Genomic DNA, 13,351 nt, shown 5'->3' with positions numbered 1-13,351 from the left:
ACTGTGTGAAGAAGTGCCGGTACTTTATTATATCTGTCCTGACATTCAGTTTTGCTAGTGTCTTAATGTTAAGAAGGCAAAAACAAAACAAAACACTTCCACGCATAATTCTATAAACTTTAATCGTGTCACCTCTTACTTTCTTTTTTCTCTGAACTGAAAAAAATCCCAAATGTCACAACCTTTTCTCTTAGGGAAGTTTCTCCATCATTTTGGTTGCCCATTTCTGAACCTTTTCCAACCCTCCAATACCCTGTTTGAGGTGAGGTGATGAGAATCATACACAGTATTTCAAATGCAGTTGTGATATAGATTTATATAACATGGCAGTTTTACTTACAATTCTTTCCCTAATGACCCCTAGCATAGAATTTGCCTTTTCCACAGCTGCTGTATACTGGGTCAACATCTTCAAGCTATCCACTATGACCCAAGGTCTTGTTCCTGGTTTGTCATTGCCAGGCCCCATGACACCACCATCCATAGCAGATAATTAAACATTCTGTCTGTGAGCACTTAGAAAAGGATGCTGTGGTTTCTCAAAAACAAGTCATGCCAGACAAATCTCATTTCTTTTTTCGATAGAGTTACAGGCTTGGTGGATTAGGGGAATGCTGTAGACATAGTGTATCTTGATTTCAGTAAGTCCCCCATGATATTCTTACAGAGAAGCTGGTAAAATGTGGGCTGGATGAGGTAACTGTTAGGTGGATTTGTAGCTGGTTGACTTTTGTCTAATGGAAATGTTACTTGTGATGGTGAAGTATATATTAACCCCTTCAGGGCCCAAGTAGGATTCAGCACGAATGTGTCCAGTATCGACTCTTTCTAAGTCACCAGTATCTCTTCTATCCTATAGCATGGTTGGAGCCCTATGTGCTGGTCTGAAGTATATGCAATTGTCTCTGAATTTCTGTCCAACATGACACCCACTGGGGCACATGTGCCTTCAGATGTCTTCCTTGGTGCCTCTAGTGTCCCCCCACCCCAGCAGCCCTGAAATTAGACATTATATTGTAGTCCTTTTAGGTACTCGGATCTCAAGCCACTTAGGGCTTTTTAGACAAGTACCAGCAAAGAGCTGAATTGTGTCCGGAAACAGAGCAGCAACCAGTGTAGCTGTTTAAAAACTGGCAAAATAAGTTCAATGTAACTAGTCCCAGTTAGTAGCCTAACTGGTGCATCCTGTACAAACTGGAGTTTCGGGGGGGGGGACCTGAACGGAAATTCTACATACAGTGCACTGTAATCAAGTTCCCAAGAGTTTACCAACACATCTTTTGCATTTACTTGTGCAAGGGGACTCAGGAGTGATCCTGTCACCACTTAGACATACAACTGTGATAGGATCACCACTTAGAGACTGTAGTAAACTTGCATAGCATCCTGACCTTTTCCAACCTCCGTTGGTCATTTGTCTTTTCTGGCCTCTCTCTCCATCCATTCTCCCATACCTTCTCTCTTCTCCTAGTACCAACAGCGTGCCACTACCATGACACACAATGCATAAGTTAGAAGTTATGGTAATAAATTTGAGTGGTGTTTTGTATAGTTTATCTATGTTAAATTGATTTTAACTATTTTTATGCATATGTTTCAGTTAATATTCTCTTGAAACATAAGGAAAACAGTTAAAAATCTGTGAAGTATATACTGTACAGGCTGGGAATCAGAACAGACAGCAGATGGTGCTAGAAGCAAAGGCAAATTCCAGTGCATGAGTCCAGATTTGTGTCCAACTCTTTTTTATCATCAGTATAGGAATTTTGTGTGAGCCTAAGTTGGGAGCTGGCAAGGTTTTCCCCATTTTTCTGGTTTTGCCACAGTATAGAGCACTGAAGTTCTCAAACCCAGATTTAAGGCCTAATCAATGCAGAATCAACTTGGCTACCCGCAAATCCTCTTACTCTTCCTCACAATATTTTGTAAATGGATGTAAAATAACACTGCCTGTCCCATAAAATATCTACAAATTGATCCAGAAATGGTGTCGCTAGTTTGGGACAACCTGGCTCAGTAAGTCCACAACCAAATTTTACCAGTTAAAAAGCCAAAAGTATTGTAGCCTTCCCAATTGCAAAAGAACTGGCTTCCCACCCTGCTTCAGAGTTTTAGGCAGATTATGCGAACTGATAGTTCTTAGTCATGTTCCAAAGACAGAGTGGCAGAATGTGCTGCCCAGGTTTTTTCTTCTGTTTATTACCAGCAATTCTAGATTTTAAGAACAACAGAGCTCAGGGTGGTGGCCAAAAATCCAAAGTATAAAAATAAAACAAAATGAAATAAAACACTAACTAAAATCACTTACAAAAACAACAATAAGAAAACACCCAATTTCCAAAAGTTTGGAGAAGCTAAGGAAGAACACCAGTGGGTTTTTCAGGGGAGCATGTTATCACACTATCACAGTTCCAAGAGACACTGCAGAAGAGACGATGTTCCTGATAGATGATAATATTTAAGTGGACCCAGATACAACCTGTAACCATTACAAAGTTTTCAGAACAGGTGTTATAGGTTATTACCTAGCTTAGCCATACCTGTCAGCAGATTGGTGCTGATGTTTTATGCTATCTGCATTTTCCAGACCGACTTCAAAAGCAACCCTCCATAAATCTCATTGCAGCAGTCTAGTCTGAAAGACTCTTAAGGCGTGGATGGCAATAGCTTGATCATTGTCTACCAGTGATGGGAGCTTTTTCCTTTTCTTTACACAACACTTGGAGCTCCTTTCTGGAAATTTCTCTTCCCACTTTCATGCAGGTACAAAAGTATCCGAGACACATTTTGCTGGCAGCACATTTTCAAGAAATGCTAATCTGTAGAACTGAAATACTTGTGCTGTACCCTATGCCTACAGACTTTGGTCCAATCAGTAACAGACAGACAATTTACCTGTTCTCTTATTTTCTAGGACTCAGAATTGGAACCAAGTTTGCTGTGCCAGAAGGACATTGGCATTAGGAAGAACTGAGAAAACAACTAAAGAAAAGCAAGGAAAGCTGGAATGGAAAGAGGTATGTTTAGCCTTAGGAAAAGAAGATTAACAAAGAAGTCATTTGCACACTTCCCCCCCCCCCATAAGTTCCATTGTGTTAAGCAGGACCTACTGCTGAGCAAATGTATCTAGAATCAGAGTATGAGACATGGGTGGGGGAAAGAAAGGTTTTTTAAAAACAACAACAACAACAACCTTGATCAGAACAGGCACTCATTTCATCTGCCAATAATGGGGCAAGAAAAAAAGACAAGGGATTTAAGCATTGGGGTCAGGATCCTAGATTTACTTATATCTAAATCCTACCAGGGCAAGTTGGGAATAATTACAATTGCATGGCTCTAAGCATATGATTTCAGTCAACGCGGGTGGCACTGTGGTCTAAACCACAGAGCCCATGGCTTGCCAATCATAAGGTCGGCGGTTCGAATCCTCGCGACGGGGTGAGCTCCCGTTGCTCGGTCCCTGCTCCTGCAAACATAGCAGTTCGAAAGCACGTCAAAGTACAAGTAGATAAATAGGTACTGCTCCGGCATTTCCGTGCGCTGCTCTGGTTTGCCAGAAGCGGCTTAGTCATGCTGGCCACATGACCTGGAAGTTGTACGCTGGCTCCCTCGGCCAGTAAAGCGAGATGAGCGTCGCAACCCCAGAGTCATCCGTGACTGGACCTAATGGTCAGGGGTCCCTTTACCTTTACCTTTTACCCTGCCGTGCATCTATTTGAAAATAGGTGTAGGCAGTCCTGGCAAAGGGGCTTGTGTGTGTGTGTGTGTGTATCCACACTTGTGTAATGGCATTGTGGGTGTTACCAAGACTGCAATCACCACCTCCTTCTTCGTTCTTCTGGGATATTTGTAGGGAGGAAAAGGTGTGGATAGCTTCATCAAGGGAAGGGTTTTCAAGTAACCATACCAACTCCTGGATGGCAGGATCTAGAATCATTTTAGATTGATAAAGCAGCATGTTGAGGATGAGCCTGAATGATTCCAGACTGAGAAAAACTATGCTTGTGCTACAAGTGGGTTACTGTGAACACAGCCTTTGTTACCTTTGGGGATGACAAGTAACCAAAAAGAGACTATTCTTTAAAAGCCAGTCTGAGGTAAGTATGTAAGCCTGAATGCCTCACTAACTTCTCATTCTAGGCTCCTTTTCTGAATGTTTAGCTTTCATTGGCGCTTGTGGCTATACAAGGTAGATAGTACAGTCTGTCTATAACCTGATTCATCAGTAAGAAGTCAACCTGCTCCTGGCTTCTTATGTTTTGGCAAAAGCACTGGAATAACTGAGTACATATTGTTAAATTTTATAATGCACTTTATAATAATTTAATACAATTAAATGGATTTACACATTTGAATAATACCTGTATTTAATACCTTTATAGGTTGCTCTGCATTAATTTCACCTGCCCACATGCATTCTTAACCACCCAGTTGCATGTATTCGTAGCCCTTTGCCCTCTCCCCCCATGGACATGGTAACAGGTTGTTATTAATTAATTGATTGATTATACTGTCCATCATCCGAAGATCACAGGGAGGTTCACAACATAAAGCTCCAAAATGAGAACACAAAATATATAACAAAAACAAACCAATGACCCTTCTCTCACAAAGACATTAAAAAAAAACCATAGATTGTTTAATCAGCCAAAGACCTGGTTATAGAGAAACGTTTTTGCCTGGCGCCTAAAGCTATGTAATGAAGGTGCCAGGCATGCCTCCTTGGGGACAGCATTCCACAAATGGGGAGCCACTGAAGAAAAGACCTGTTCTCGTGTTGCCACACTCCAGACCTCTTTTGGAGGGGGCACACAAATAAGGGCCTTGGGTCCCATGGTCTGGGTTAGTTCATTTGGGGAGAGACTGTCCTTGAGGTATTGTGATCCTGGGGAGAAATGAGGCGCAGTGGAGTCTGCAGTGTCTTTAAAAATGTGGTTTGTTAACATATATGTACAATCAGAGTGTACATGAAGGAAATGCAGTTTATAGCATTCTCAGCAGTAGCTTGTCCTTTACTGCCACCTGCCACTGCATTCAGAGCCATCCTACACACCACCTCTTTCTTCCTGCTTATCGCTTCCACAGCAGCCCATGGAATTCTGCCCCGTTCCTTCCCAAAAAAGCATTATATTTCAAAAAGGACATTTTTTTCCTGTGACATCATGCCCCTGCCTCACCTTGGTTACCAATTCTCCCGTCTCTGTCCACTGCTTGGGATGAGGGTGGGAAGGACAACTTTTTTCATTGCCAGTGGTCCTCACTGGCTCAGTTCCCCATTGTTTTTCAGTGGCTCTCTACTTGGCCAGGCTGGTTTGCATAAGCTAACCCATGAATTCCTTGTCTGACACAGATCTGCAGCTTGTATTTTCCCTTCATATCCCAAACATTATCTAAATACTATTATTAGTTTTTAATATTCACTAATAGACTGAAGTGCCTCAGCTGTAGCAATATGAATGCGTACAGTCTGACGTTTTAGTGAGATTGGTTGGGTCTCAAATCCTTACAGCCCTTGACCCATCACTCTGATGCAGTCCCCCAACTTTCAAGCCATATTTCCCCAGTTCTAAACAAGCAGTTTTGATCTTGTCACAAGTATGGCTTCCCTTCTCACTTATCACTTTGTTGCCAAAGAAAATATATTTGCTTTTTTGGCATGTGTGTCTCAGACAAAACAAAATAAAAAAATAAAAAAATCCTTCCAGTAGCACCTTAGAGACCAACTAAGTTTCTTCTTGGTATGAGCTTTCGTGTGCACATGAAAGCTCATACCAAGAACAAACTTAGTTGGTCTCTAAGGTGCTACTGGAAGGATTTTTTTATTTTTTATTTTGTTTTGACTGTGGCAGACCAACATGGCTACCTACCTGTAACGTGTCTCAGACAGTCTGTGGTCCATCTTGCAAGCTTTGAAAGTGGCGGAGAGGAGGTTGAACATACCCACACCCCAAATCCCCTTCACATACAGAGTTTTCAGCCAGCTGATATGATGTTTAGCATTTCAAACAATCATTTAACTCTGACACAAGCAGTATATGCTCTTGGAATGTGGTGTGTTGTCCACAAAACAGGGAACAGCTTAAGATGCTTCAGCAAATTCTGCCTTTTTTTTTTTGGAATATCAGACCTCACCATGTCTTATAACAAACTGCTCTTGAAAATTCCTTCAGTTTGAAAAGTAACACGTAGAACACAGTGGTGCAGTTTCAAAACCACAAAACCAAAGCCCTCATGGGCACTTGGAACCACACACACATTTTTTTCTAGATTGTGCCCAGCTTTTCCAACATAGGATAACACCTCAATCTCTAGGCCTGGGTCCCCCATATTTAGCAATTCCTCCATGAATGGGGTAGAGATGCTGTGTGAATACAGTACCTGCAGTACTAAAAAATGTATATTGAGAAATAGTACTCCTGGATTCTGGGGTGGTAGGAAATGAAAGAGAACAACCAGAAAAAGTAATAACCTAATAAAATGATACAAAAAATAATAATTGCATTATTCACATGAATCTCTAATGCTTGTCAGCTATCCCATTACTTTTGCAGTCATTTGCCATAACACTGTAGGGTGGGAGCAGGTTTGCTTCCTACTGGGCATTAGGGTACAATACTCTCTGCACACTTTTCCTTATTTTCTTCCAATAAATTAGCTAGTTGTTTTCCCTTTCTTGTTTTTCTTTAAAATGAAAGCTGAAAATACAAGAATCTCGTGTCAGCCATATCCTTGCAGATGCTCCCTGTGCTTAAGGACCGGAGCACCTGATAAATCATATGCACCAGGGTGCAGTGTACTGAAAACAGGTCCACTGCTCTGCATTCTGTGAATGAAAACCCATGAGGACCCACTCTGTGCAGAAAAATGGGGATCTTGGGCTTGGCCAAGGGGGATCTACAGATCACATTATACAGGTGAGGTCTGATGGGCAGGAAATTTCAGAGGGAATACACAATAAATGAGCCAAAGCTACGGTTGGGTTTCCATTTGTTTTTGTTCATTCTTGGCTTCTAGTGGCCTGAGCTTAAACCAGGCATGCCTGAGTGCAAAAGCTTTAATGTGCTTGCCCACTCCAGCTCATTGTTCGGTAATTTTTCAGTGTTGACTATACGTTTAGCCAGTAAGCTCTGGAGCAAGGCTCTATGTGTCTGTCTCTCACTGGATTAGCCTCACAAGAGGCAGAAAAACAAGGCCCCAGAAAGGGGAACAAAGGATCCTCCACTCAGCCCAGAGGCCAACACTCTGTCTCCAATTACCTAGGTTGAGCAGGGAGGAGGAGGAGGGAGGAGGTGTGTCTGTGAGGGGAATACCATTTGATACGTGGTGTGTGTGCAGTGGACTTCACTGGAGTTTATAAGATTCCCTCCCTCACTCCCCCCTCACTCCCCCCACACCATGGACAAAAGGGAGGATTCAATACAGATTCCACATTGCTTTTCAATGGGATTTGTGGGTTAAACCACAGAGCCTAGGGCTTGCTGATCAGAAGGTCAGCAGTTCGAATCCCCGCAACAGGGTGAGGTCCCGTTGCTCGGTCCCTGCTCCTGTCAACCTAGCAGTTCGAAAGCACGTCAAAGTGCAAGTAGATAAGTAGGTACCGCTCCGGCAGGAAGGTAAACGGCGTTTCCATGCGCTGCTCTGGTTCACCAGAAGCGGCTTTGTCATGCTGGCCACATGACCCGGAAGCTGTACGCCGGCTCCCTCAGCCAGTAACGCGAGATGAGCGCCGCAACCCCAGAGTCAGACACGACTGGACCTAATGGTCAGGGGTCCCTTTACCTTTATTCTTATTTCAGAGCCTTTTCCTAATGTAAAAATTTAAAGTTCTGCTGGATTTTGTGGTCACTGCATGAGCTGCCTTAGTAGGTTATCCACAGTGACCCCCCCCCCCATTTCCATAAGTGGGTTTGGACCAGCTGCATCTACAGAGGAGAGCGTGAGACTACAGTGGTACCTCGGGTTACAGACGCTTCAGGTTACAGACTCCGCTAACCCAGAAATAGTACCTCAGGTTAAGAACTTTGCTTCAGGATGAGGACAGAAATTGTGCGGTGGCGGCGCAGCAGCAGCGGGAGGCCCCATTAGCTAAAGTGGTACCTCAGGTTAAGAACAGTTTCAGGTTAAGAAAGGACCTCTGGAACGAATTACCGGTAAGTTCTTAACCAGAGGTACCACTGTACTGTACAATATACCTTCCTCCATTGCTCCCCTTCACACTGCCTATGAGAACTTGCATCTGGTTAAAGAGTTTCAAACCTTCCTGTGATTGGTTGGTACAGACACATGGTCCCTTTCTCCAAACCATTATCTTGCTCTTCTTCCTTCATTATCTGAACTTTTCCCCTATGCCAGTGGTGTCCAAACGTTTTTCAAAGGGGGGCCAGATTTGATGAAGTGAAGGGCTGTGAGGGCCGACCAAAGGGCCCACCAAGGTTGTTAACCTTTATTTATTTAGGATTGAAGTTGTTGAGCTTTTTTTAGGATTGCCATTGTTGTTGAGCTTTTTTTTAGGATTGGAGTTGTTGTTGAGCTTTTTTAGGATGCCACAGGGACCGGATTAAACCAACCAGTGGGCCCCCAAAACGGACTTTCAACATGCTTGCCCTATGTACTTAAGAGTGGAGCCTCTTGAGGCACCATCTTCTTTGAACTAGAGTGCTCACATGCCTTACTTTACAAAGGGCAGACCTCAACTGTCCACTTTAAGGATAAACAACCATAAGAAGGGAGAGGAGGGGCCTTCAGGTTGACCATAAACACTGAGCCCTTGCACAGCGGCCTGAGCAGCCCCACAGACCACCTGGTCATATTCTTTCTCTCTATGGTTAGATATATTGCATTCCTATTTAAATTATAGTAATTACTTATGCATTTGCATCTACACATATAAACCAGCACACATTTTATACAAACCTGTTTCCTCTTTTTAGTTTTTGGGTGATGTGTTTTCTTTTTTGGCAGGGAGGGGGATGTGTAAATGGCCACTCGGTTTTGAGCAGCTTTTATTCTTACAATTCAGGAATGATCCGGGCTATGGCTTAGATACTGCCCTGGACTCTACTCTTAACAGGATACCGGACACTGATTCCAACTTCTGCTATTGTCCCCATTTTAGTATTTTGAACAAAAAAACCACACACCTTCATCTGACCTGCTTCACTGGGAAACATCTCCTTATTGGACCCTATCAGGCTTGGTTTGTGTATGTCAAGGCTCAAGCATCACAAAGAATGTCTGGCTTGGCCCCAAGCTAGCTAACATCAGTTCTTGTAAAGCTGTGCCCACACTAATGTAATTCCAGTACATTTTCTTTCATAACATCATATTTTATTGTTGGTCCCATGCATCACTGTACTTGGTATGGCACAAGCTCTGCATGCAGTCTCCTGTCCAAACGACATTTGTTTTTTGCTTTTCCTGTAATGGTTGAGTAGGCTGTTTTTTACATTGGGGTGGGGGCAGGCTTAGTCTTTGTTTGCTTGGTTGTTTTTTAGAAATTGTGCCAGGTTTGTGCATAGCAATGCCTGGGTTACAGGTTCCTAACCTTATGTTTGCTTAATGTGGGAATGCAGATGAAGGCCTCTGAATACTAGTTGCTGGAACTCGCAGGTGAGGAGAGTGGGGTTAACAGACATGTCCTTGCAGGCTTATAGGCATCTGGTTGGCCACTGAAAACAGGATGCTGGATTAGATGGGCCTGTGGCCTGAACTAGTGGGGCTCTTTGTATTTCAGGGGAGACATATCAGGTGGGAACATTAACTGGGGGCTCATCCACACATATCTTTTGCCCTGTGCTTTCTAGGCAGAGGTATGCGCTTTCCCAGTTTGCATGCTCTCCCCCCCCCCACATTTCCCCTAGGAAAATCTGCTCTTCATGCTGAATCAGAACAAACAACAATTCAGGTTTGCTGTGGAATTTTTTTCCCCAGCATTAAAAAGCGTGTTTTCTTGAGGAAAGCACTGGGGCAAAAAGAAAAACTCTCAGACACAGAGCTACAAAATGCAGACCTGTGCCTAGAAACACTACACAAAAAGGAAGTCTGGATGAGCCTTTAGCCCTCCACTTGCCCATCACTTATACCTACCGCCATCCTCATCCCATGGCCTTCTTTCTTCCTAGTCTAGGTTATTTCTGGCTTCAGAGTTTAGGTGGTGGTGGTGGTGGTGCGGAGAGCAAAGCTGGTGGGTTGTGAGGGAAGAGTTTAGCTTCTCCTCTCCACCCACCACTTTTGCATTCACCTTATTCAACACACACATAACTATGTTGGTTGATGCCATGTATAATACTGCCTTTCCGCTAAGTGGCAGCCTTAAAATCAGGTGAAAGCTGAGTGCAGGGTGGGGACCAAAGGTGGACGAACTACCCCAGAAGGAGCATGGCATGTCCCCCACCAGAGGTACTACCCTTTCCCTAACACCCCATGGAAGTTTTGGGTAATCGGGCTATAAAGGTTTTAAAAAACAAAAGCATCAGTGGAAGAATCCAGTGACAGACAGCACAAGTGATTCTAGGATTTCAAATACCGTAGCTTCTTTTGTCTTCCCAGACAGATGCAGCTGGCTATAATGGTGCCCTCTTAGAACATGGTATTCTTCTCCATGCTGCTTCAAGTGTTGCAGGAGGACCCGTCGGAACATAGCTTCAGTATGCAGTGTACACATTACGGACTTCAAATGCAGCTAGGTCAGAGGCAGTAATGCTTCTGAATACTAGTTGTTGGAAACCCCAGGAAGGCTGAATGGGGTTCAGCTCTGGTCCTGGTCCTGAATGGGGTTTAGCTCTTGTGCTCTGGTCCTGTTTGTGGTTTTCCCATAGCCACTTGGGAGGCCACAGTGAGAACAGGATGCTGGACTAGACAGGCCACTGGCCTGTTCAAGCAGGGTTGCCTTATGTTATTTTGCTCACTTCTCTTTTTCTGCGTTATATTAGGGGAAATTGCTTGAGGGGAAAACGTGTACATGAGGCAAAATAGCATACTAAAGTCTATAAGGAGAAAATTGCACTAAAACGCCGATGAATTTTCATGATGACGTCTTTTTTTAAAAAATTAACAAATCGAGGCAGAAATGTAGGGAACTGAACTTAAAGCTGGAAATACAAGAAACTGAGAGAATCTGCAAATAGCAGTTTCTTCCATCTCTAATTGGACTGATACATTTATTTGCACTTATCTGCAAAACCAGCCTGAAACAAAATCTGAGTTTCTCTTTCTCCCTTTGCCACAAAAGTTATCTCTGATGTTACTAAGAAGGTCCAATCAGAGGTCCAGCTTTTTCCTAAGAACCGTGCTTAGCACCAGCATTTAGCAAACAACCAAAGAGGTTCTGATAACAAATCTTTCCCCCTTTGCCAACCAGACCGAGTGTTTGAGAGCTGTGGCCCTTGCAAAGGCTTTGATGGCAAATGAACCCCTCTGCTCCTTAGGACGAAGCTATAATACGCCTGCACACATCTTGTTGACTTCAGTGGAACGATATCGATGCATAAAGATTGCCGCCTTCACCACCTTTTTCCGTGGCAAGCGTGTAGCAAGTTACAACAAAGGGTGTTCTGTGACAGGCAGGAGGAGGTGGGTAGGTGGAAGTGAAGGAGGAGGGTGGGAGGGAGCCAATAATCCTTGCTCCTCCCCCGCCACCCCCATTCAGCTGGCCCATGGCCCCCTTTGATTCGTTTTGCCTGTACCAAGAGAAGGGACTCGCACTTGATATATGAAGTGTTTTCAAACGGAATGCTTGGAAATCTCCACAAAGACTTCTGTGTCCAGGCCACGTTATGCCTCCTCCTCCCCCACTTCCCCACTCCTGACCTACACCCCTCTCAGCTTCACATTGGCTTGCTTCTTCTTCTTCTTCTTCTTCTTCTTCTTCTTCTTCTTCTTCTTCTTCTTGTTCGATCTCAGAAGTCTGCCAAAGTGTAGGAAGGATGGGCAGATGGAGTGATCAGAAACTTGTTTGGTTGCAGACAAACCATCCAAATGCGTGGCTGGAGGTGGAAGCACAGGACCACTGACTATAAGGCTGCAACTTAGAAAAACCGATGACACACAGGACGGCAGTTTTCTCTAGGCATCTTGTGGCGAGTAGACTGTTAGCTTGCCCCTCTGCACCAGGTGTGAGGAAAGCTGTTTCAGCCTGCAGTCTCTCATGGGCAATCTTGAGCACATGCCAGTGGAGGGTGGGGTGAGAAGCAGAAGTGGCTAGGGAAACAGATGCGACCCTTTACTTTGTTTAGTAGGCCTCACAACCGAGTCAGCGGTTCCTATGCACACCCGCATACATGCATTGCTTCATCTGGGCAGGTAGGAGGCATCATCATAGTTTAAGGGCACATTCCAGCCCGTCAAAAATACTTAAAAGAGGCTGGGGAGAGGAAATGTGGTCTGGGCAGATTCCCAAGGGCCAGACAGGGAGGCCTTGAGGGCCACTTTTGGCCCTTGGGCCTGAGGCTCCTCACTCCTGCCCTACACTCATCATGGTTGTGTAAAGCAGCCGTAGTCATAACGAATGGTCCCTAAGCATGCGCAGAGCTCTGGCTTAAGTTGAGCTGTAGCTTAACTTTCGAGCCTGTTTTCAATGCCAAGTTTGGGCCTGTAATGTAATGTAATACCAAAGAAGAAAGTGGTTCTAGCTACTAAGTATGGAGTGCATTTCCCTTGCCATCTAGGATTAGAAAGCAGTGCCTCCCCACTTTTGGAATGCTTTCCCCAGGGGGGCTCAGCTGGCACCTTCATTACATTCGTCTTCAACCAGGCCTTTGGCTGATTAACACCTGATACACTATTAAATGCGTTGTGGGAGGGGGTATTATTGATTTGTTTTTTCCTCTTATTTCTATTGTTTATTTTTTGTTTGTTATATTGTGTGTGTGTGGGGGGGGGGGGTTATACCACCCTGAGATCTATAGATGAAGGAAGGGCATACAAATTTACAAATTTAATAAACACATAAAATAAAGCCAAGCAGGTCTGAATCTGCTCAGCTCCGGAATGGGAGACTTGCAGGGAACCTAAGCTCATTGGAGGAAAGAGATAATACAAATGTCAGAAATAAATTTGTGAGTAGCTAGGCCACACTCCCGCCCTGTCTATCTTATAGAGTCATTCAATCACAGGTCACAGTATTTCTCTGGGGGATTGTCAAGGCTCCCCACCAGAGACAACCACCCTCCTCTTGTTCTCATGGTCACTTACCCTGCAATGAAAGAGGGAATCCCAAGGGTCATCACTGACACTCTTTCAAGCTATTTCATCCTCTCTCCTAGAGTATGTAAATATATTCCCAGAGTTCAAAAGTGACTATCCCAGGACTTCTAATCATGTAAGCAGGCCTTTGGTTTGTTCCATTGGG

At 44.0% G+C, this 13,351-nt stretch overlaps 1 long non-coding RNA gene across 1 annotated transcript in view; it reads left to right on the top strand.

The window, feature by feature from the left end:
• Positions 1–2,806: 2,806 nt before the first annotated feature.
• The window catches only part of LOC117059131, a 61,895-nt gene continuing 51,350 nt past the window's right edge, over positions 2,807–13,351 (top strand). The window contains exon 1 of the long non-coding RNA XR_004427895.1: positions 2,807–3,017. This is a non-coding gene — a long non-coding RNA (uncharacterized LOC117059131). The remainder of the gene's footprint in view (positions 3,018–13,351) is intronic.

This window comes from Lacerta agilis, chromosome 14 (genome assembly GCF_009819535.1).
Source record: "Lacerta agilis isolate rLacAgi1 chromosome 14, rLacAgi1.pri, whole genome shotgun sequence".
In the NCBI taxonomy this organism is placed as follows: Eukaryota; Metazoa; Chordata; class Lepidosauria; order Squamata; family Lacertidae; genus Lacerta; species Lacerta agilis.
This window is presented reverse-complemented; position numbering and strand designations above follow the sequence as displayed.